The sequence below is a fragment of the Entelurus aequoreus genome, linkage group LG11 (assembly GCF_033978785.1).
Source record: "Entelurus aequoreus isolate RoL-2023_Sb linkage group LG11, RoL_Eaeq_v1.1, whole genome shotgun sequence".
NCBI classification, from domain to species: domain Eukaryota; kingdom Metazoa; phylum Chordata; class Actinopteri; order Syngnathiformes; family Syngnathidae; genus Entelurus; species Entelurus aequoreus.
The window spans coordinates 16,193,312-16,217,272 of NC_084741.1; the positions used below are offsets into that span (position 1 = coordinate 16,193,312).

The window sequence follows — 23,961 nt, forward strand, 5'->3', positions numbered from 1 at the left end:
ACCAAACTCTGGACATGTAACTTCACGGTTAATGCTTTCCAGCTTGGCGAAGCCTAGCAATGCTGTTGCTAACGACGCCATTGAAGCTAACTTAGCTACGGAACCTCGACAGAGCTATGCTAAAAACATTAGCTCTGCACCTACGCCAGCTCTCATCTGCTCATCACGACTCGTGCTCACCTGCGTTCCAGCGATCGACGGTACGATGAAGGACTTCACCCGATCACCGATGCGGTCGGCGGTCCGGAGACGGAGGAAGTCATGGTGAGGTCGTTCGGCTAGCGCGTCTGCTATCCTCAAAGTCCTCCTGGTTGTGTAGCTGTAGTCCGATCCCACCTACAACTTTCTTCTTTGCAGTCTCCATTGTTCATTAAACAAATTGCTAAAGATTCACCAACACAGATGTCCAAAATACTGTGGAATTTTGATATGAAAACAGAGCTTTTTGTATTGGATTCAATGGGCTCCGAATACTTCCGCTTCAACCGTTGACGTCACGCGCAAACGTCATCATATCGAAATGTTTTCAGCCGAAGTTTGCCGGGAAATTTAAAATTGCACTTTCTTTCTTTCTTTCTTTCTTTTAGTTTATTTCGAACATGAGCACATTTACATCGTAATACATCACACAATTTCATATCATTTCATTTACATCATGCCCGAAAAGGAGTAGGAAGAAGCAAAGCTTATTTAATCCTACCCCTTTCCCACTTCAAAGCGTTTACAATTATATAAAATCATTTACTGACCTTTTTATATAATAAAATAACATCTATGAATTAGTATATACAACAGTTTGTAATATGTAATTAATTAATTCAGTCATTATTAACATACTGAGATGAAGAATATTTTCAATAAGGTTGGAAGTTTTTCTCATAATTCTTCTTCTTTGTATTTTGTAAGCACTATTGATTTAAACAACCTCTTAAACTGGATCATGTCAGTACAATTTTTAACTTCTTTACTTAATCCATTCCATAATTTAATTCCACATACTGATATGCTAAAAGTTTTAAGTGTTGTACGTGCATATAAATGTTTTAAATTATTTTTTCCTCTAAGGTTATATTTCTCCTCTTTAGTTGAGAAGAAATGTTGTACATTCTTTGGTAGCAGGTTATAGATTGCTTTGTACATCATTTTAGCTGTTTGCAATTTTACCAAATCACCAAACTTTAATATTTTTGACTTAATAAAAATAAAGGGTTTGTATGTTCTCTATATCCAACATTATGTATTATTCTAACTGATCTTTTTTGTAACATGGTTAACGAATGTAGCGCACATTTGTAGTTATTTCCCCATATTTCTGCACAATAAGTCAGATATGGTAACACTAGTGAGCAGTAGAGAATATGAAGTGATTTTTGGCCCAGGACGTGTTTTGTTTTATTAATTATTGAAATGTTTTTTGCTACCTTATGTTGTATGTTTTGTATATGAGATTTCCAGTTCATTTTATCATCTATTAATACTCCCAAAAATCTGGTTTCTTTTACCCTTTCGATGTCTACTCCGTCTATTTGTATTTGCGTATGATGCTCTTTCCTACTATTACCAAATAGCATTATTTTAGTTTTGCCGAGATTCAAAGATAGTCTGTTTTTGTCAAACCATCTTTTTAATTTGTTCATTTCTTCTGTTAATATTTGTATTATCTTCTGTGTGTTCTCTCCTGAACAGAAAAGCAGTTGTATCATCTGCAAATAAAACTAACTTTAAGTCCTTTGTAACTTTACAAATGTCGTTTATATAAAGATTAAACAATTTTGGTCCCAGTATTGATCCCTGCGGCACACCACAGGATATATCTAGCCGTGTTGACATATTTTCACCCATCTTCACATATTGCTTCCTGTTGGTTAAATAGCTTCTTACCCAGTTCAAGACCAAACCTCTGATGCCATATCGTTCTGATTTTTGTATTAAAATATCATGATTAATTGTATCAAATGCTTTATAAGTTAACCCGGCCGTATTGGCATGTGTTGCAATGTTAAAATTTCATCATTGATATATAAACTATCAGACTGCGTGGTCGGTAGTAGTGGCTTTTAGTAGGCCTTTAACACATATTTAGATTCACTGACATGTTCAGTCTTTGATAAACTAAGGGTTTCCAGCTCAGTTCTAAAACAAACTGTGGTCAGAAGTTTAGACACCACTGTAGTACTAATAGTGATATTAATAATGTTATGTTTATTTTGTTTAGTACGCCTTAAATAATTTCGATCACATCTAGGAATTGATATGATGGGGATCTTGAGATTATTTATTTGGTGTTGCGATCGATTGAACGCGTCATAATTTGCCACCTCAGTAGAATGCATGTTCACATCTGGCACAGTCACTACAGAAAAAACATTATATGAGTTATGTATTATTCTAAGAGAAATGCTATGTGCGTAGGAATTTTCCAGTCTTGTGCTGGTTAGTTCTATCTTAACTGACTCCTCACCCGGACTAACAGACACTGTAATTGCCTGTGTCCGAGCTTGCTCTAGTGTAGTTAGTCAAGTGTGACTTAACCAGTAATCTATGTTCCTAGATAGAGTGATGGTGCCTTCCCGGTTAGAGTGAAGGAGGTCCCTCATCAGCAAAAACTGTTTGCCCCAGAAGGAGGGCCAACTATCAATAAACCTTAGTCCCTGTTTTCGACATCAACTAGCCAGCCACTTGTTAAGCGAGAATAATCTGCTTTATCGTTCATCATTGCCTCTCGCAGGCAGGGGGCCAGAGACAAGTAATCGATCGTATCAAGGTGTCAATGAGAATCTATTAAATATCATCAATACTGTTTAATGTTGGATCACTTTCTTTTAGCTGAGGATATGCAGGTTCCATGGTGTAATGGTTTAATGTTTACAGGTTCCATGGTGTAATGGTTAGCACTCTGGACTTTGAATCCAGTGATCCAAGTTCAAGTCTTGGTGGAACCAACTTGCAGCACTTAAGTGGCAATGTAGGAGTTGATAGATTCTTATTGATCCCTCAAGTGTGTGATGTTTAAAAAAATGGTCACAATCAAATCTGAAGTCACAAATTCAATGACAATTGTGTACGAGGGAAAAGTAATGACTGAAATCAGGACTCAAACACAAAAGAGCTTGTCCAAGATTTGAACCCAGGCCATCTCTCACACCCTGACCAAGAAGTCCTGGAACAAGACTTATTAACAAAACTCATGACATGTGAGGTTTCAATGGAGGACATAATCTGAAACTTGGTTACCTTATTGCACTTTTAACACATATTTAGATTCACTGACATTTTCATACATAGATGAACTAAGGGTTACCAGCTCAGTCCTAGAACAAACTGTGGTCATAAATTTAGGTACCACTGTTATTGATCCCTTGAGTGTGTGATGTTTGAAAAAATTGTTAAAATCAAGTCTAAAGTCACGAATGTACGACAACTGTGTGTATGAGGAAGAAAGTTATGATTGAAAATAGGACTTATAAACATGAGGGCTTGTCCGGGATTTGAACCCAGGACCTCTCGCACCCGAAGCGAGAATCATACGACTAGACCAACAAGCCCTACATACACGTTTGACTAAATAATCTCATGAAATGTGAAATTAGAGGACCCGATCTAAAATTTTGTGGTAAACTTTTAAGCAACATTTTAATTTACTACCATTTTCATGAAAAAATGTCAAACAAAATCTGTTATATCCAATCAAGTAATGTTTACTGCAGGATCATTTGGATTTTTATACAGGTTCCATGGTGTAATGGTTAGCACTCTGGACTTTGAATCCAGTGATCCAAGTTCAAGTCTTGGTGGAACCAACTTGCAGTAAATGAGGTAATAAGGTACTCAGTAGTAATACTGTAATTTAATAGATAGTTTTTTTATTAATCCCTTGAGTGTGTGATGTCTGAAAAAATGGTCAAAATCAATTCTAAAGTCAAAAATGTAACGAAAATTTTGTCTAAGAAGGTAGAAGATAGTTTTTTTATTAATGACTTGAGTGTGTGATATCAGAAAAAAAGGATATAAAAGTTCAAAATGAAGTTCACAGTCAAAATCTAACCTGCGGGAGAGTCGTCAGCTTGAAGCATCCCTCTGTCTCGGACTCTCTCGTCATCATGTGACATGAGTGCATGTCTGTTATGATTTTGCTTAAGAGTTTATCTTGCCTCTGATTGGCCGGTCTCTATTGTTTCAACCTAACCTTAGCCAATCATCATGGATTTTCTCCATATGTATGGATGTTCTCAATCTTCCAGGTCATTGTATTTTCTCCGTACGTTCTCTCTCTCATCTTCTCTCTATGTAGCTTTGATGTAAGCTACCTCGCTACATGGGTCTAAAAGTAGCTAAGCTACAAGAAAAGCTTGATTTGATGAGTAACCGCCAAGCTACTGGAAAATGTAGTTGTGCTACGTAGCTTAACTACATGTAGCGTGTTACTGCCCATCACTGTATGTATATATATATATATATATATATATATATATATATATATATATATATATATATATATATATATATATATATATATATATATATATATATATATATATATATATATATATATATGCCAACCCCTAAAACATGATTTCCCAACAAATTTCATGAAATGTGAGATTTTAATAGGGGACACAATCTGGAACTTGGTTACCTTATTGCACTTTTAACACATATTTATATTCACTGACATTTTCATACATAGATGAACTAAGGGTTACCAGCTCAGTCCTAGAACAAACTGTGGTCATAAATTTAGGTACCACTGTTATTGATCCCTTGAGCGTGTGATGTTTGAAAAAAAATGTTAAAATCAAGTCTAAAGTCACGAATGTACGACAACTGTGTGTACGAGGAAGAAAGTTATGATTGAAAATAGGACTTATAAAAAATAAGGCTTGTACAGGAAGCGCGAATCATACGACTAGACTAACAAGCCCTGCATACATGTTTGCCCAAATAATCTCATAAAATGTGAAATAAGGGGACACGATCTGAAATGTTGTGGTACACTTTAAAGCAACATTTTAATTTACTACCATTTTCATGAAAAAATGTCAAACAATCCAATCAAGTACTGTTTACTGCAGGATCATTTGGTATAAAGTGCAGGTTCCATGGTGTAATGGTTAGCACTCTGGACTTTGAATCCAGTGATCCAAGTTCAAATCTTGGTGGAACCAACTTGCAGTAAATGAAGTAGTACAGTACCCAGTAATAATACTGTACTTCATTAGATTTTTTTTATGAATCCCTTGAGTGTGTGATGTCTGAAAAAATGGTCAAAATCAATTCTAAAGTGACAAATGTAACGACAATTTTGTGCACAAAGGAATAATTTGTGACTAAAAACAGGACTTATAAACATAAAAGGAGCACAATTTGAAACTGCACTACAACATTGTACTTTTAGGCCAAATTAAGATGTGCTGTTTTTTTCATGCAAACAACTTTCAAATGGAGGTCTTAGTGAACCACTAAGCTCTGTAATGTTACAAGAAGGTTCCACCAAGACTTGAACTTGGATCACTGGATTCAGAGTCCAGAGTGCTAACCATTACACCATGGAACCTGTAAACGTACATGTAAAACAATGTGATCCTGCAGTACAAAGGTTTTGATTGGATTTAATGGATGTTCATTTTAACAAGCCGTGGAACAAGACTTTCCAACAAAAGTCATGAATTCTGAGATTTTAATAGGGGACACAATCTGAAACTCGGTTACCATATTGCACTTTTAACACATATTTAGATTCAATGACATTTTCCTACTTAGATGAACTAAGGGTTACCAGCTCAGTTCTAGAACAAACTGTGGTCAGAAGTTTAGACACCACTGTAGTACTAATAGTGATATTAATAATATTATGTTTATTTTGTGTAGTACGCCTTAAATCATTTCGATCACATCTAGGAATTGTTATGATGGGGATCTTGAGATTATTTATTTGGTGTTGCGATCGATTGAACGCGTCATAATTTGCCACCTCAGTAGAATGCATGTTCACATCTGGCACAGTCACTACAGAAAAAACATTATATGAGTTATGTATTATTCTAAGAGAAATGCTATGTGCGTAGGCATTTTCCAGTCTAGTGCTGGTTAGTTCTAGCTTAACTGACTCCTCACCCGGACTAACAGACACTGTAAATGCCTGTGTCCGAGCTTGCTCTAGTGTAGTTAGTCAAGTGTGACTTAACCAGTAATCTATGTTCCGAGGTAGAGTGATGGTGCCTTCCCGGTTAGAGTGAAGGAGGTCCCTCATCAGCAAAAACTGTTTGCCCCAGAAGGAGGGCCATTTATCAATAAACCTTAGTCCCTGTTTTCTACATCAACTAGCCAGCCACTTGTTAAGCGAGAATAATCTGCTTTATCTTTCATCATTGCCTCTCGCAGGCAGGGGGCCAGAGACAAGTAATCGATCGTATCAAGGTGTCAATGAGAATCTATTAAATGTCATCAATACTGTTTAATGTTGGATCACTTTCTTTTAGCTGAGGATATACAGGTTCCATGGTGTAATGGTTAGCACTCTGGACTTTGAATCCAGTGATCCAAGTTCAAGTCTTGGTGGAACCAACTTGCAGCACTTAAGTAAATGCAGTAAATAAGGTACTCAGTAATAATACTGTAATTGAATAGATAGTTTTTTTATTAATCCCTTGAGTGTGTGATGTCTGAAAAAATGGTCAAAATCAATTCTAAAGTCAAAAATGTAACAAAAATTTTGTCTAAGAAGGAACAATTTGTGACTAAAAATAGGACTTGAGTGTGTGATATCAGAAAAAAAGGATATAAAAGTTCAAAATGAAGTTCACAGTCAAAAATCTAACCTGCGGGAGAGTCGTCAGCTTGAAGCATCCCTCTGTCTCGGACTCTCTCGTCATCATGTGACATGAGTGCATGTCTGTTATGATTTTGCTTACGAGTTTATCTTGCCTCTGATTGGCCCGTCTGTAATGTTTCAACCTAACCTTAGCCAATCATCATGGATTTTCTCCATATGTATGGATGTTCTCAATCATCCAGGTTATTGTATTTTCTCCGTACGTTCTCTCTCTCATCTTCTCTCTATGTAGCTTTGATGTAAGCTACCTCGCTACATGGGTCTAAAAGTAGCTAAGCTACAAGAAAAGCTTGATTTGATGAGTAACCGCCAAGCTACTGGAAAATGTAGTGGAGCTACGTAGCTTAACTACATGTAGCGTGTTACTGCCCATCACTATATATATATATATATATATATATATATATATATATATATATATATATATATATATATATATATATATATATATATATATATATATATATATATATATATATATATATATATATATATATATATATATATGTATATATATATATATATATATATATATATATATATATATATATATATATATATATATATATATATATATATATATATATATATATATATATACATATATATATATATATATATACATATATATATATATATATATATATATATATATATATATATATATATATATATATATATATATATATATATATATATATATATATATATATATATATATATATATATATATGTATAAATATGCCAACCCCTAAAACATGATTTCCCAACAAATTTCATGAAATGTGAGATTTTAATAGGGGACACAATCTGGAACTTGGTTACCTTATTGCACTTTTAACACATATTTATATTCACATTTTCATACATAGATGAACTAAGGGTTACCAGCTCAGTCCTTGAACAAACTGTGGTCCTAAATTTAGGTACCGCTGTTATTGATCCCTTGAGTGTGTGATGTTTGAAAAAAAAATGTTAAAATCAAGTCTAAAGTCACGAATGTACGACAACTGTGTGTACGAGGAAGAAAGTTATGATTGAAAATAGGACTTAAAAAATTAAGGCTTGTACAGGAATTGAATCCGGGACCTCTCGCACCCGAAGCGCAAATCATACGACTAGACTAACAAGCCCTGCATACATGTTTGCCCAAATAATCTGATAAAATGTGAAATAAGGGGACACAATCTGAAATGTTGTGGTACACTTTTAAGAAACATTTTAATTTACTACCATTTTCATGAAAAAATGTCAAACAATCCAATCAAGTACTCTTTACTGCAGGATCATTTGGTATAAAGTGCAGGTTCCATGGTGTACTGGTTAGCACTCTGGACTTTGAATCCAGTGATCCAAGTTCAAATCTTGGTGGAACCAACTTGCAGTAAATGAATTAGTACAGTACCCAGTAATAATACTGTACTTCATTAGATTTTTTTTATGAATCCCTTGAGTGTGTGATGTCTAAAAAAATGGTCAAAATCAATTCTAAAGTCACAAATGTAACGACAATTTTGTGCACAAAGGAATAATTTCTGACTAAAAACAGGACTTATAAACATAAAAGGAGCACAATTTGAAACTGCACTACAACATTGTACTTTTAGGCCAAATTAAGATGTGCTGTTTTTTTCATGCAAACAACTTTCAAATGGAGGTCTTAGTGAACCACTTAGCTCTCTAATGTTACAAGAAGGTTCCACCAAGGCTTGAATCACTGGATTCAGAGTCCAGAGTGCTAACCATTACACCATGGAACCTGTAAATGTACATGTAAAACAATGTGATCCTGCAGTACAAAGGGTTTGATTGGATTTAATGGATGTTCATTTTAACAAGCCATGGAACAAGACATTCCAACAAAAGTCATGAATTCTGAGATTTTAATAGGGGACACAATCTGAAACTCGGTTACCTTATTGCACTTTTAACACATATTTAGATTCACTGACATTTTCCTACTTAGATGAACTAAGGGTTACCAGCTCAGTTCTAGAACAAACTGTGGTCAGAAGTTTAGACACCACTGTAGTACTAATAGTGATATTAATAATGTTATGTTTATTTTGTGTAGTACGCCTTAAATTATTTCGATCACATCTAGGAATTGATATGATGGGGATCTTGAGATTATTTGCTTGGTGTTGCGATCGATTGAACGCGTCATAATTTGCCACCTCAGTAGAATGCATGTTCACATCTGGCACAGTCACTACAGAAAAAACATTATATGAGTTATGTATTATTCTAAGAGAAATGCTATGTGCGTAGGAATTTTCCAGTCTAGTGCTGGTTAGTTCTAGCTTAACTGACTCCTCACCCGGACTAACAGACACTGTAAATGCCTGTGTCCGAGCTTGCTCTAGTGTAGTTAGTCAAGTGTGACTTAACCAGTAATCTATGTTGCTAGATAGAGTGATGGTGCCTTCCCGGTTAGAGTGAAGGAAGTCCCTCATCAGCAAACCCGGTTTGCCCCAGAAAGAGGGCCAATTATCAATAAATGTTAGTCCCTGTTTTCTACATCAACTAGCCAGCCACTTGTTAAGCGAGAATAATCTGCTTTATCTCTCATCATTGCCTCTCGCAGGCAGGGGGCCAGAGACAAGTAATCGATCGTATCAAGGTGTCAATGAGAATCTATTAAATGTCATCAATACTGTTTAATGTTGGATTTTTTTTTTTTTAGCTGAGGATATGCAGGTTCCATGGTGTAATGGTTAGCACTCTGGACTTTGAATCCAGTGATCCAAGTTCAAGTCTTGGTGGAACCAACTTGCAGTACTTAACTGGCAATTTAGAAAATGATAGTTTCTTATGGATCCCTTGAGTGTGTGATGTTTAAAAAAATGGTCACAATCAAATCCAAAGTCACAAATGTAATGACAATTGTGTACGAGGGAAAAGCAATAACTGAAAACAGGACTCAAACACAAAGGAGCTTGTCCAAGATTTGAACCCAGGCCATCTCTCACACCCTGACCAAGAAGTCCTGGAACAAGACTTATTAACAAATCTCATGACATGTGAGGTTTCAATGGAGGACATAATCTGAAACTTAGTTATCCTACTGCACTTTGAACACATATTTATATTCACTGACATTTTCATACATAGATGAACTAAGGGTTACCAGCTCAGTCCTAGAACAAACTGTGGTCATACATTTAGGTACCACTGTGTTTGATCCCTTGAGTGGTTGTTGTTTGAAAACATTGTGCGTACGAGGAAGAAAGTTATGATTAAAAATTGGACTTAAATACGTAAGGGCTTGTCCGGGAATTAAACCCGGGACCTCTCGCACCCGAAGCGAGAATCATACGACTAGACCAACAAGCCCTGCATGCAACTTTGCCCAACTAATCTCATGAAATGTGAAATTAGGGGACACGATCTGAAATGTTGTGGTAAACTTTTAACCAACATTTTAATTTACTTCCATTTTCATTAAAAAATGTCAAAAAATGTTAAATCCAATCAAGTACTCTTTACTGCAGGATCATTTGGATTTCTATACAGGTTCCATGGTGTAATGGTTAGCACTCTGGACTTTGAATCCAGTGATCCAAGTTCAAGTCTTGGTGGAACCAACTTGCACTATTTAAGTGGCAAATTGTTCAGTAATACCACTGTAATTACTTGTGGATCCCTTAAATGTGTAATGTCTGAAAAAATGTTTAAAATCAAGTCTAAAGTCACAAATGTAACAACAACTGTGTGTACGAGGGAAATATTTGATTGAATATAGCAGTGGTTCTCAACCTTTTTTCAGTGATGTACCCCCTGGTGAACATTTTTTTAATTCAAGTACCCCCTAATCAGAGCAAAGCATTTTTGGTTGAAAAAAAGAGATAAAGAAGTAAAATACAGCACTATGTCATCAGTTTCTGATTTATTAAATTGTATAACAGTGCAAAATATTGCTCATTTGTAGTGGTCTTTCTTGAACTACTTGGGGAAAAAAATATAAAAATAACTAAAAACTTTCTGTAAAATAAACAAGTGATTCAATTATAAATAAAGATTTCTACACAGAAGTAATCATCAACTTACAGTAAAGTGCCCTCTTTGGGGATTGTCAAAAATGTCCTCTCCTGTTGTTCTCCCCTCTAATGTTTTACAAAAAAGTATGTGCTCATAAATATCGTCAGTATCGATGTATCTGACAAAACCTACAAGTTGTGCATTTCCACTAATATTTGTGGATTCATCCAGCTGGAGGGAAAATGAGTCGCTAAGTTTTCCAACAACTTGCTCAACAATGTCTTTTCCCATTTGATCTTCTCTCCGGCAAACAGAGTCATTTGATAAAGGCACATTCTTTATTTTCTCGGCTGCGTTTTTATCCAGTATCGTCTCGGCTGGAAGTATCAGCTCTTCAGTGATAGTGAACGGCTTTTTGCAGGGCCGGCCCGTGGCATAGGCCGTATAGGCAAATGCTAAGGGCGCCGTCCATCAGGGGGCGCCACGCCAGTGCCACAAATGTTGGAGAAAAAAAAAAAAAAGTTGGTACTATTATTTCTAAATGCAAAAAATAATCCCACGTTAATTAAAATGCAAAGTAAAGCCTATTTAATAGAAATATTATTTGTTACAACATTACGCCCACAACCTCCTCCCCCCGCACGGTGCGCCCCCTCCCTTCCCGTATCATGACTCTTTTTGGACGTCACCACAAATGTCAAAACGGCCAAAACTGTCAGGTGCCCAGGGAAGAAAAAAGAGAAAAGAAGAGGAGGAGAAACGAGAAAAAGACAGAGGTAGCAGGTATACGAGTAACGTTAGCCTACATGAAATTATTTGTCTGTTACAGAATGTGATAGTAACCTGGCTTTTTAGCATTAAGCTAATGTTACATGATTCGGCAATTGCTAATCAATAAATAGCTAGTTCTGTTTTAACGTCGGGTTAATATTGTGGAGGGGGCTAAATTGTTATGGAAAATAATAATGTAACGTTAGGTAATTACAGTACTCCCACCTTACATTCCTCAGGGACATTTGTATTAGATCTTTTAAGCAGGTGTTTTTCGTTTACATTGTTATTGCCTTCTGGTTAGCTAATGTTTGCCCTGCAGGTAATAGTCACTTTTCCACCCCAGTACTTGATTTGATTTGATAGATTGTCATTGATCCCTTGAGTGTGTGCTGTCAAAATAAAGGAGATAAAAGTTTAAAATCAAGTTAAGAGTAAAAAATGGATGTGTGTACGAGGTAAAAAGTAGTGACTGAAAACCGGACTTAAATACTTCGGCGTTTGTCCAGGATTTCAACACAGGGCGTCTCTCACCTTGTGCGAGAATCCTATGACGAGAACAAAAAGCCTTTCCAACAAAACTCATGCAATCTGACATTTTAATAGGGGACTGAATTTAAATCTTGGTTACCTTATTGCACTTTTAACACATATTTAGATTCACTGACATTTTCATACATAGATGAACTAAGGGTTACCAGCTCAGTCCTAGAACAAACTGTGGTCATACATTTAGGTAACACTGTATTTGATAAGTCACGAATGTAACAACAATTGTGTGTACAAGAAAGACAAGTTGTGACTAAAAATAGGTCTTACAAACATAAGGGCTTGTCCGGGAATTGAACCCGGGACCCCTCGCACCCTAAGCGAGAATCATACGACTAGACCAACAAGCCTTAAAGACGTGATGGCAAACATATTTTTAAAATGTTTTAATCTTTTAATAGGGGACACAATCTGAAACTGCACTTTTACCACATATTTTGATTGACTACTATTTTCATGCATAAATAAACTGAGGGTTTACGACCTCAGTCCTAGAACAAATAGAGCTCGTAAGTTGAGACACAACTGTATTTATTTCAGAGGTTTTTATTGATCTCTTGAGTGTGTGCTGTATGGAATATTGATGTAAAAGTTTAAAGTCACAAATATAAAGACAACTTGTGTGTCGAGGGAAAGTTTGTGACTAAAAACAGGACTTATAAACATATAAGGATCACTATTTGGAACTGGACTACAACATTTGACTTCTAAGCCAAACTTAGACTCACTCCTTTTTGCATGTGAAAATATTCAAATGGAGGTCATACTGAACACTAATCACTCTAATGTTACAAGAAGGTTCCACCAAGACTTGAACTTGGATCACTGGATTCAGAGTCCAGAGTGCTAACCAATTACACCATGGAACCTGTAAATGTACATGTAAAACAATGTGATCCTACAGTACACAGTACTTGATTGGATTTGATAGATTGTCATTGATCCCTTGAGTGTGTGCTGAAAACAGGACTTAAAGACTTTGGCGTTTGTCCAGGATTTCAACACAGGGCGTCTCTCACCCTTTCCAACAAAACTCATGCGATCTGACATTTTAATAGGGGACTGAATTTAAATGTTGGTTACTTTATTGCACTTTTAACACATATTTAGTTTCACTGACATTTTCATACATAGATGAACTAAGGGTTACCAGCTCAGTCCTAGAACAAACTGTGGTCATACATTTAGGTAACACTGTTATTGATCCCTTGAGTGGTTGTTGTATGAAAACATTGTTAAAATCAAGTCTAAAGTCACAAATGTAACAACAACTGTTGTGTGTACGAGGAAGAAAGTTATGATTAAAAATACTTACAAACATGAGGGCTTGTCCGGGAATTGAACCCGGGACCTCTCGCACCCGAAGCGAGAATCATACGACTAGACCAACAAGCCCTGCACTCAACTTTGCCCAACTAATCTCATGAAATGTGAAATTAGGGGACACGATGTGAAATTTTGTGGTAAACTTTTAACCAACATTTTAATTTACTACCATTTTCATGAAAAAATGTCAAACAAAATCTGTTATATCCAATCAAGTACTCTTTACTGCAGGATCATTTGGAGTTATATACAGGTTCCATGGTGTAATGGTTAGCACTCTGGACTTTGAATCCAGTGATCCAAGTTCAAGTCTTGGTGGAACCAACTTGCACTATTGAAGTGGCAAATTGTTCAGTAATACCACTGTAATTAGTTTGATGGATTTTTATGGATCCCTTAAATGTGTAATGTCTGAAAAAATGTTCAAAATCAAGTCTAAAGTCACAAATGTAACGACAGCTGTGTGTACGAGGGAAATATTTGATTGAATATAGCACCCGAAGTGAGAATCATACGACTAGACCAACAAGTCCTGTAAAATAATGTGGCAAACATCTTTAAAAAATAAAATATTTTAATAGACGACACTTTTTGAAATTGTGCTTTTAACACATATTTTGATTGACTACCATTTTCATGCATAAATAAACTGAGGGTTTACGACCTCAGTCCTAGAACAAATAGAGCTCGTAAGTTGAGACACAACTGTATTTATTTCAGAGATCTTTATTGATCTCTTGAGTGTGTGATGTATGGAATATTAAGGGAAAAGTTTAACATCGAGTTTAAAATCACACATATAAAGACAACTGTGTGTAAAACTGAAAAAGTTGTGACTAAAAACATGACTTATAAACATATAAGGGACACAATCTGAAAATGGACAAAAACTATTTTTTACAGAAATGTAATATATTTGCATTCTTCATGTATTCACTAATCAAATGGAGGTCATGCTGAACACTAATCACTCTAATGTTACAAGAAGGTTCCACCAAGACTTGAACTTGGATCACTGGATACAGAGTCCAGAGTGCTAACCATTACACCATGGAACCTGTATAATAACCCAAAGTATCCTGCAGTAAAGAGTACTTGATTGGATATAACAGATTTTGTTTGACATTTTTTCATGAAAATAGTAGTAAATTAAAATGTTGGTTAAAAGTTTACCACAAAATTTCAGATTGTGTCCCCTAATTTCACATTTCATGAGATTAGTTGGGCAAACATGTATGTAGGGCTTGTTGGTCTAGTCCAGACCTGGGCATTCTGCGGCCCACGGGCCGCATCCGGCCCTTTGTACGTCCCTGTCCGGCCCGTGTGAGGCCAATCATAAATTACAAAATAAATTTAAAAAAGTATCTATGTCGTGCGTGCAATACAACGGTGCTGCTTTTGTTTTGAAAAGTGTTATTTATGGGCGGTCCGTCCGGTTATCCCCGAGACGCTAAAAAAAGAAAAGGTGATGACGAATGGCGTGTTTTCAACAAGACATGGACTGCCAAGTAAAGGTAAAGCCGTGTGCTTAATTTGTGGTACACATGTTGCTGTGTTTAAAGAATATAGTGTAACCACCTGCTGACGTTGATGTTGTCTTCTTGAGTTGCGTAAATGAGGAGTGAGGATGGACGTGCGTGTGGAAGGAACGAGATAAGTTGAGCTGTGTTAGTATAGCTTGCTCAATAAAAGTTTAAAAAGAGCGTCAGACTTGGTGTGCACTTCTTCTGGACGCTACAATTGGTGGCAGAAGTAAAACTTTGCGCATACTACGCTGCTTAATTGTGTGCGCAGCCTGCTACGTCATCGAGAGGTACGTGCCACATGAGGAGAGAGAGAGAGAGAGAGAGAGGAAGGAGAGAGGCAGCGTCTACAGGTGCAGCTCACGCTGCTTGCCATGGGGGAATTCCGCCCTCAATGAAGACTCCCAGGTTTGATGGCAAGGCGAACTGGGAGGCATTTCATCCCACTTCTGACACCAATTGTAGAGTCCAGAAGAAGTGCACACCAAGTCTGACGCTCTTTTTAAACTTTTATTGAGCCAGCTATACTAACACAGCTCAACTTATCTCGTTCTTTCCACACGCACGTCTATCCTCACTCCTCATTTCCGCAACAGCAACGCTTCCTCCTTCTTCGCCAATCACCTTACAGGCGTGCTACGTTCACAACAAAGAGGATGCAGGATAAAAGTGACAGAAATTGACATTTTTGCATGGTATTATACATCAGGAAGTGTTGTGTAAGAAAGTGTTAAAAATAAAACCATCAAAAGCCATCTGCTTTTGTATAAAGATAAGTTAGGTTAAATGAAAATATGATTATTTTTTTATCTTACGGTATATCAAAAATAATTGAAGCAAAATTGAATTGAAATATTGTCGGTGTGGCCCTCCAGCAGTGCTCGGGTTGCTCATGCGGCCCCCGGTAAAAATTAATAGCCCACCCCTGGTCTAGTCGTACGATTCTCGCTTCGGGTGCGAGAGGTCCCGGGTTCAATTCCCGGACAAGCCCTCATTTTTTAAGTCCAATTTTTAATCATAACTTTCTTCCTCGTACACACAGTTGTCGTTACATTTGTGACTTTAGACTTGATTTTAACAATGTTTTCAAAAATTAACCACTCAAGGAATCAATAACAGTGGTACCTAAATTTATGACCACAGTTTGTTCTAGGACTGATTCAAGATTCAAGATTTTTTATTGTCATATGCACAGTTAAACAGACAGTTTGGCGTACATTGGAAATCTTACTTTGCTAGAGCTGGTAACCCTTAGTTCATCTATGTATGAAAATGTCAGTGAAACTAAATATGTGTTAAAAGTGCAATAAGGTAACTGAGTTTCGGATTGTGTCCCCTATTAAAATCTCACATTTCATGAAATTTGTTGGTAAGGCTTTTTATTCTCGTCATAGGATTCTCACGCAAGGTGAGAGACGCCCTGTGTTGCAATCCTGGACAAATGCTGATGTCTTTAAGTCACTATGAATCTATCAAGTTACTGCAAGACTGTTCCACCAAGACTTGAACTTGGATCACTGGATTCAGAGTCCAGAGTGCTAACCATTACACCATGGAACCTGTATATACACAGGTAAAAGAAAGTGATCCCACAGTAAACAGTATTGATAAAATGTGATTACATCTCATTTACACCTTGAGTTGTCAGGAAAATGGAGGGACACGTTTGAATCAAGTCTAAAGTAAAAAAAGACAAGACTTGTGACTGTGTGTACGAGGGGAAAAGTCATGACTGAAAACAAGAATTATAAACACAAGTGCTCGTCCAACTTTTATTTCACTTTTCCAGAGGGCACATAATCAAGGGATCAATGAAAATCTACAAAATCAAATACAGTTGTTTCTTAATTTACGAGCTCTATTTGTTCTAGGACTGATCTTGTAAACCCTTATTTCTTTTGTGCATGAAGATGGTAGTGAATTTAAATTTTGGTTTCAAGATTATCAAAATCTCACATTTTATTTGAGATTTGTTGGGTAATCATGTTGCAGGGTTTGTTGGTCTTGGACAAGTCCTTGTGTTAAAATTATAATTCCTGTTTTCAGTCATGACTTTTCCCCTCGTACACACAGTCACAAGTCTTGTCTTTTTTTTACTTTAGACTTGATTTAAACGTCTCCCTCCATTTTCCTGACAACTTACACTCAAGGTGTCAATGACAATCGATCAAATTCCATCAATACTGTTTACTGTAGGATCACATTGTTTTACATGTACCTTTACAGGTTCCATGGTGTAATGGTTAGCACTCTGGACTCTGAATCCAGTGATCCAAGTTCAAGTCTTGGTGGAACCAGCTTGCAGTATCGGAGTGTTTTATTGATCCCTTTACTGTATGCCTTCACAAAAAAAGATAATCAAGTTTAAAATGAAGTTCACTGTCAAAAGTAGAAATAAATATTATTATGTGTGTACAAGGTAAAAAGTAATGACTGACAAACATAAAAACTTGTACAGAATTTGAACCCAGACCATCTCTCACACCCTCAGCAAGAAGGATACGACGATACTAAGAAGTCCTGGAAAAAGACTTACCAACCAATCTTATGAAATGTGAGGTTTTAATAGGGGACACAATCTGAAACTTGATTACCTTACTGCACTTTTAAACTTATTTAGATTCACTGACATTTTCATACATAGATGAACTAAGGGTTACCAGCTCAGTCCTAGAACAAACTGTGGTCATACATTTAGGTAACACTGTATTTGATAAGTCACGAATGTAACAACAATTGTGTGTACAAGAAAGACAAGTTGTGACTAAAAATAGGTCTTACAAACATAAGGGCTTGTCCGGGAATTGAACCCGGGACCTCTCGCACCCTAAGCGAGAATCATACGACTAGACCAACAAGCCTTAAAGACGTGATGGCAAACATATTTTTAAAATGTTTTAATCTTTTAATAGGGGACACAATCTGAAACTGCACTTTTACCACATATTTTGATTGACTACCATTTTCATGCATAAATAAACTGAGGGTTTACGACCTCAGTCCTAGAACAAATAGAGCTTGTAAGTTGAGACACAACTGTATTTATTTCAGAGGTTTTTATTGATCTCTTGAGTGTGTGATGTATGGAATATTGATGTAAAATTTTAAAGTCACAAATATAAAGACAACTTGTGTGTCGAGGGAAAGTTTGTGACTAAAAACAGGACTTATAAACATATAAGGATCACTATTTGGAACTGGACTACAACATTTTACTTCTAAGCCAAATTTAGACTCACTCCTTTTTGCATGTGAAAATATTCAAATGGAGGTCATACTGAACACTAATCACTCTAATGTTACAAGAAGGTTCCACCAAGACTTGAACTTGGATCACTGGATTCAGAGTCCAGAGTGCTAACCATTACACCATGGAACCTGTAAATGTACATGTAAAACAATGTGATCCTACAGTACACAGTACTTGATTTGATTGATAGATTGTCATTGATCCCTTGAGTGTGTGCTGAAAACAGGACGTAAAGACTTCGGCGTTTGTCCAGGATTTCAACACAGGGCGTCTCTCACCCTTTCCAACAAAACTCATGCGATCTGACATTTTAATAGGGGACTGAATTTAAATTTTGGTTACTTTATTGCACTTTTAACACATATTTAGTTTCACTGACATTTTCATACATAGATGAACTAAGGGTTACCAGCTCAGTCCTAGAACAAACTGTGGTCATACATTTAGGTAACACTGTTATTGATCCCTTGAGTGGTTGTTGTTTGAAAACATTGTTAAAATCAAGTCTATAGTCACAAATGTAACAACTGTTGTGTGTACGAGGAAGAAAGTTATGATTAAAAATACTTATAAACATGAGGGCTTGTCCGGGAATTGAACCCGGGACCTCTCGCACCCGAAGCGAGAATCATACGACTAGACCAACAAGCCCTGCACTCAAGTTTGCCCAACTAATCTCATGAAATGTGAAATTAGGGGACACGATGTGAAATTTTGTGGTAAACTTTTAACCAACATTTTAATTTACTACCATTTTCATGAAAAAATGTCAAACAAAATCTGTTATATCCAATCAAGTACTCTTTACTGCAGGATCATTTGGAGTTATATACAGGTTCCATGGTGTAATGGTTAGCACTCTGGACTTTGAATCCAGTGATCCAAGTTCAAGTCTTGGTGGAACCAACTTGGACTATTGAAGTGGCAAATTGTTCAGTAATACCACTGTAATTAGTTTGATGGATTTTTATGGATCCCTTAAATGTGTAATGTCTGAAAAAATGTTCAAAATCAAGTCTAAAGTCACAAATGTAACGACAACTGTGTATACGAGGGAAATATTTGATTGAATATAGCACCCGAAGTGAGAATCATACGACTAGACCAACAAGTCCTGTAAAATAATGTGGCAAACATCTTTAAAAAATAAAATATTTTAATAGACGACACTTTTTGAAATTGTGCTTTTACCACATATTTTGATTGACTACCATTTTCATGCATAAATAAACTGAGGGTTTACGACCTCAGTCCTACAACAAATAGAGTTCGTAAGTTGAGACACAACTGTATTTATTTCAGAGATTTTTATTGATCTCTTGAGTGTGTGATGTATGGAATATTAAGGGAAAAGTTTAAAATCAAGTTTAAAATCACACATATAAAGACAACTGTGTGTAAAACTGAAAAAGTTGTGACTAAAAACATGACTTATAAACATATAAGGGACACAATCTGAAAACGGACAAGAAACTATTTTTTACAGAAATGTAATTTATTTGCATTCTTCATGTATTCACTAATCAAATGGAGGTCATGCTGAACACTAATCACTCTAATGTTACAAGAAGGTTCCACCAAGACTTGAACTTGGATTACTGGATTCAGAGTCCAGAGTGCTAACCATTACACCATGGAACCTGTAAAATAACCCAAAGTATCCTGCAGTAAAGAGTACTTGATTGGATATAACAGATTTTGTTTGACATTTTTTCATGAAAATAGTAGTAAATTAAAATGTTGGTTAAAAGTTTACCACAAAATTTCAGATTGTGTCCCCTAATTTCACATTTCATGAGATTAGTTGGGCAAACATGTATGCAGGGCTTGTTGGTCTAGTCCAGACCTGGGCATTCTGCGGCCCACGGGCCGCATCCGGCCCTTTGTACGTCCCTGTCCGGCCCGTGTGAGGCCAATCATAAATTACAAAATAAATTTTAAAAAGTATCTATGTCGTGCGTGCAATACAACGGTGCTGCTTTTATTTTGAAAAGTGTTATTTATGGGCGGTCCGTCCGGTTATCCCTGAGACGCTAAAAAAAGAAAAGGTGATGACGAATGGCGTGTTTTCAACAAGACATGGACTGCCAAGTAAAGGTAAAGCTGTGTGCTTAATTTGTGGTACACATGTTGCTGTGTTTAAAGAATATAGTGTAACCACCTGCTGACGTTGATGTTGTCTTCTTGAGTTGCGTAAATGAGGAGTGAGGATAGACGTGCGTGTGGAAAGAACGAGATAAGTTGAGCTGTGTTAGTATAGCTTCCTCAATAAAAGTTTAAAAAGAGCGTCAGACTTGGTGTGCACTTCTTCTGGACGCTACAATTGGTGGCAGAGGTAAAAATGTGCGCATACTGCGCTGCTTAATTGTGTGCGCAGCCTGCTACGTCATCGAGAGGTACGTGCCACGTGAGGAGAGAGAGAGAGAGAGAGAGAGAGAGAGAGAGAGAGAGAGAGAGAGAGAGAGAGAGAGAGGCAGTGTCTACAGGTGCAGCTCACGCTGCTTGCCATGGGGGAATTCCGCCCTCAATGAAGACTCCCAGGTTTGATGGCAAGGCGAACTGGGAGGCATTTCATCCCACTTCTGACACCAATTGTAGCGTCCAGAAGAAGTGCACACCAAGTCTGACGCTCTTTTTAAACTTTTATTGAGCCAGCTATACCAACACAGCTCAACTTATCTCGTTCTTTCCACACGCACGTCTATCCTCACTCCTCATTTACGCAACAGCAACGCTTCCTCCTTCTTCGCCAATCACCTTACAGGCGTACTACGTTCACAACAAAGAGGATGCAGGATAAAAGTGACAGAAATTGACATTTTTGCATGGTATTATACATCAGGAAGTGTTGTGTAAGAAAGTGTTAAAAATAAAACCATCAAAAGCCATCTGCTTTTGTATAAAGATAAGTTAGGTTAAATGAAAATATTATTATTTTTTATCTTACGGTATATCAAAAATAATTGAAGCAAAATTGAATTGAAATATTGTCGGTGTGGCCCTCCAGCAGTGCTTGGGTTGCTCATGCGGCCCCCGGTAAAAATTAATTGCCCATCCCTGGTCGTCGTATGATTCTCGCTTCGGGTGCGAGAGGTCCCGGGTTCAATTCCCGGACAAGCCCTCATGTATTTAAGTCCAATTTTTAATCATAACTTTCTTCCTCGTACACACAGTTGTCGTTACATTTGTGACTTTAGATTTGATTTTAACAATGTTTTCAAAAATTAACCACTCAAGGAATCAATAACAGTGGTGCCTAAATTTATGACCACAGTTTGTTCTAGGACTGATTCAAGTTTCAAGATTTTTTATTGTCATATGCACAGTTAAACAGACAGTTTGGCGTACATTGGAAATCTTACTTTGCTAGAGCTGGTAACCCTTAGTTCATCTATGTATGAAAATGTCAGTGAAACTAAATATGTGTTAAAAGTGCAATAAGGTAACACAGTTTCAGATTGTGTCCCCTATTAAAATCTCACATTTCATGAAATTTGTTGGTAAGGCTTTTTGTTCTCGTCATAGGATTCTCACGCAAGGTGAGAGACGCCCTGTGTTGCAATCCTGGACAAATGCTGAAGTCTTTAAGTCCTGTTTTCAGTCACTACGAATCTATCAAGTTACTGCAAGACGGTTCCACCAAGACTTGAACTTGGATCACTGGATTCAGAGTCCAGAGTGCTAACCATTACACCATGGAACCTGTATATACACAGGTAAAAGAAAGTGATCCCACAGTAAACAGTATTGATGAAATGTGATTACATCTCATTTACACCTTGAGTTGTCAGGAAAATGGAGGGAAACGTTTAAATCAAGTCTAAAGTAAAAAAAAAGACAAGACTTGTGACTGTGTGTACGAGGGGAAAGGTCATGACTGAAAACAAGAATTATAAACACAAGTGCTCGTCCAACTTTTATTTCACTTTTCCAGAGGGCACATAATCAAGGGATCAATGAAAATCTACAAAATCAAATACAGTTGTGTCTTAATTTACGAGCTCTATTTGTTCTAGGACTGATCTTGTAAACCCTTATTTATTTTGTGCATGAAGATGGTAGTGAATTTAAATTTTGGTTTCAAGATTATCAAAATCTCACATTTTATTTGAGATTTGTTGGGTAATCATGTTGCAGGGTTTGTTGGTCTTGGACAAGTCCTTGTGTTAAAATTATAATTCCTGTTTTCAGTCATGACTTTTCCCCTCGTACACACAGTCAAAAGTCTTGTCTTTTTTTACTGTAGACTTGATTTAAACGTCTCCCTCCATTTTCCTGACAACTTACACTCAAGGTGTCAATGACAATCCATCAAATTCCATCAATACTGTTTACTGTAGGATGACGTTATTTTACCTGTGTATATACAGGTTCCATGGTGTAATGGTTAGCACTCTGGACTCTGAATCCAGTGATCTGAGTTCAAGTCTTGGTGGAACCAGCTTGCAGTATCGGAGTGTTTTATTGATCCCTTTACTGTATGCCTTCACAAAAAAAGATAATCAAGTTTAAAATGAAGTTCACTGTCAAAAGTAGAAATAAATATTATTATGTGTGTACAAGGTAAAAAGTAATGACTGACAGACATAAAAGCTTGTACAGAATTTGAAACCAGACCATCTCTCACACCCTCAGCAAGAAGGATACGACGAGACTAAGAAGTCCTGGAACAAGACTTACCAACCAATCTTATGAAATGTGAGGTTTTAATAGGGGACACAATCTGAAACTTGATTACCTTATTGCACTTTTAACACATATTTAGATTCACTGACATTTTCATACATAGATGAACTAAGGGTTACCAGCTCAGTCCTAGAACAAACTGTGGTCATACATTTAGGTAACACTGTGTTTGATAAGTCACGAATGTAACAACAATTGTGTGTACAAGAAAGACAAGTTGTGACTAAAAATAGGTCTTATAAACATAAGGGCTTGTCCGGGAATTGAACCCGGGACCTCTCGCACCCTAAGCGAGAATCATACGACTAGACCAACAAGCCTTAAAGACGTGATGGCAAACATATTTTTAAAATGTTTTAATCTTTTAATAGGGGACACAATCTGAAACTGCACTTTTAACACATATTTTGATTGACTACCATTTTCATGCATAAATAAACTGAGGGTTTACGACCTCAGTCCTAGAACAAATAGAGCTCGTAAGTTGAGACACAACTGTATTTATTTCAGAGGTTTTTATTGATCTCTTGAGTGTGTGATGTATGGAATATTGATGTAAAAGTTTAAAGTCACAAATATAAAGACAACTTGTGTGTCGAGGGAAAGTTTGTGACTAAAAACAGGACTTATAAACATATAAGGATCACTATTTGGAACTGGACTACAACATTTTACTTCTAAGCCAAATTTAGACTCACTCCTTTTTGCATGTGAAAATATTCAAATGGAGGTCATACTGATCACTAATCACTCTAATGTTACAAGAAGGTTCCACCAAGACTTGAACTTGGATCACTGGATTCAGAGTCCAGAGTGCTAACCATTACACCATGGAACCTGTAAATGTACATGTAAAACAATGTGATCCTACAGTACACAGTACTTGATTTGATTTGATAAATTGTCATTGATCCCTTGAGTGTGTGCTGAAAACAGGACTTAAAGACTTCGGCGTTTGTCCAGGATTTCAACACAGGGCGTCTCTCACCCTTTCCAACAAAACTCATGCGATCTGACATTTTAATAGGGGACTGAATTTAAAT

General features: G+C 36.6%; 21 non-coding genes across 21 annotated transcripts; 10 read left to right on the top strand and 11 right to left on the bottom strand.

Annotated features, from left to right (window-relative positions):
- Nucleotides 1-2,870: 2,870 nt before the first annotated feature.
- trnaq-uug (transfer RNA glutamine (anticodon UUG)) lies at nucleotides 2,871-2,942 on the top strand. The gene has a single exon. It is a non-coding gene; the product is annotated as a tRNA-Gln (tRNA).
- Nucleotides 2,943-3,473: 531 nt separating this feature from the next.
- trnap-cgg (transfer RNA proline (anticodon CGG)) lies at nucleotides 3,474-3,545 on the bottom strand. Its single transcript has one exon. It is a non-coding gene; the product is annotated as a tRNA-Pro (tRNA).
- Nucleotides 3,546-3,728: 183 nt separating this feature from the next.
- Nucleotides 3,729-3,800, top strand: trnaq-uug (transfer RNA glutamine (anticodon UUG)). Its single transcript has one exon. It is a non-coding gene; the product is annotated as a tRNA-Gln (tRNA).
- A 1,293-nt stretch (nucleotides 3,801-5,093) lies between these two features.
- Nucleotides 5,094-5,165, top strand: trnaq-uug (transfer RNA glutamine (anticodon UUG)). The gene has a single exon. It is a non-coding gene; the product is annotated as a tRNA-Gln (tRNA).
- Nucleotides 5,166-5,482: 317 nt separating this feature from the next.
- trnaq-cug (transfer RNA glutamine (anticodon CUG)) lies at nucleotides 5,483-5,554 on the bottom strand. Its single transcript has one exon. It is a non-coding gene; the product is annotated as a tRNA-Gln (tRNA).
- A 938-nt stretch (nucleotides 5,555-6,492) lies between these two features.
- On the top strand, nucleotides 6,493-6,564 carry trnaq-uug (transfer RNA glutamine (anticodon UUG)). The gene has a single exon. It is a non-coding gene; the product is annotated as a tRNA-Gln (tRNA).
- Nucleotides 6,565-8,137: 1,573 nt separating this feature from the next.
- On the top strand, nucleotides 8,138-8,209 carry trnaq-uug (transfer RNA glutamine (anticodon UUG)). The gene has a single exon. It is a non-coding gene; the product is annotated as a tRNA-Gln (tRNA).
- A 1,322-nt stretch (nucleotides 8,210-9,531) lies between these two features.
- On the top strand, nucleotides 9,532-9,603 carry trnaq-uug (transfer RNA glutamine (anticodon UUG)). The gene has a single exon. It is a non-coding gene; the product is annotated as a tRNA-Gln (tRNA).
- A 493-nt stretch (nucleotides 9,604-10,096) lies between these two features.
- trnap-cgg (transfer RNA proline (anticodon CGG)) lies at nucleotides 10,097-10,168 on the bottom strand. The gene has a single exon. It is a non-coding gene; the product is annotated as a tRNA-Pro (tRNA).
- A 179-nt stretch (nucleotides 10,169-10,347) lies between these two features.
- On the top strand, nucleotides 10,348-10,419 carry trnaq-uug (transfer RNA glutamine (anticodon UUG)). The gene has a single exon. It is a non-coding gene; the product is annotated as a tRNA-Gln (tRNA).
- A 2,510-nt stretch (nucleotides 10,420-12,929) lies between these two features.
- On the bottom strand, nucleotides 12,930-13,002 carry trnaq-cug (transfer RNA glutamine (anticodon CUG)). Its single transcript has one exon. It is a non-coding gene; the product is annotated as a tRNA-Gln (tRNA).
- A 454-nt stretch (nucleotides 13,003-13,456) lies between these two features.
- Nucleotides 13,457-13,528, bottom strand: trnap-cgg (transfer RNA proline (anticodon CGG)). The gene has a single exon. It is a non-coding gene; the product is annotated as a tRNA-Pro (tRNA).
- A 183-nt stretch (nucleotides 13,529-13,711) lies between these two features.
- On the top strand, nucleotides 13,712-13,783 carry trnaq-uug (transfer RNA glutamine (anticodon UUG)). Its single transcript has one exon. It is a non-coding gene; the product is annotated as a tRNA-Gln (tRNA).
- A 3,424-nt stretch (nucleotides 13,784-17,207) lies between these two features.
- On the top strand, nucleotides 17,208-17,279 carry trnaq-cug (transfer RNA glutamine (anticodon CUG)). Its single transcript has one exon. It is a non-coding gene; the product is annotated as a tRNA-Gln (tRNA).
- A 492-nt stretch (nucleotides 17,280-17,771) lies between these two features.
- trnap-agg (transfer RNA proline (anticodon AGG)) lies at nucleotides 17,772-17,843 on the bottom strand. Its single transcript has one exon. It is a non-coding gene; the product is annotated as a tRNA-Pro (tRNA).
- A 446-nt stretch (nucleotides 17,844-18,289) lies between these two features.
- On the bottom strand, nucleotides 18,290-18,361 carry trnaq-cug (transfer RNA glutamine (anticodon CUG)). Its single transcript has one exon. It is a non-coding gene; the product is annotated as a tRNA-Gln (tRNA).
- Nucleotides 18,362-18,811: 450 nt separating this feature from the next.
- trnap-cgg (transfer RNA proline (anticodon CGG)) lies at nucleotides 18,812-18,883 on the bottom strand. The gene has a single exon. It is a non-coding gene; the product is annotated as a tRNA-Pro (tRNA).
- A 183-nt stretch (nucleotides 18,884-19,066) lies between these two features.
- On the top strand, nucleotides 19,067-19,138 carry trnaq-uug (transfer RNA glutamine (anticodon UUG)). The gene has a single exon. It is a non-coding gene; the product is annotated as a tRNA-Gln (tRNA).
- A 2,725-nt stretch (nucleotides 19,139-21,863) lies between these two features.
- On the bottom strand, nucleotides 21,864-21,935 carry trnaq-cug (transfer RNA glutamine (anticodon CUG)). Its single transcript has one exon. It is a non-coding gene; the product is annotated as a tRNA-Gln (tRNA).
- Nucleotides 21,936-23,166: 1,231 nt separating this feature from the next.
- On the bottom strand, nucleotides 23,167-23,238 carry trnap-agg (transfer RNA proline (anticodon AGG)). The gene has a single exon. It is a non-coding gene; the product is annotated as a tRNA-Pro (tRNA).
- Nucleotides 23,239-23,684: 446 nt separating this feature from the next.
- On the bottom strand, nucleotides 23,685-23,756 carry trnaq-cug (transfer RNA glutamine (anticodon CUG)). Its single transcript has one exon. It is a non-coding gene; the product is annotated as a tRNA-Gln (tRNA).
- Nucleotides 23,757-23,961: the final 205 nt, after the last annotated feature.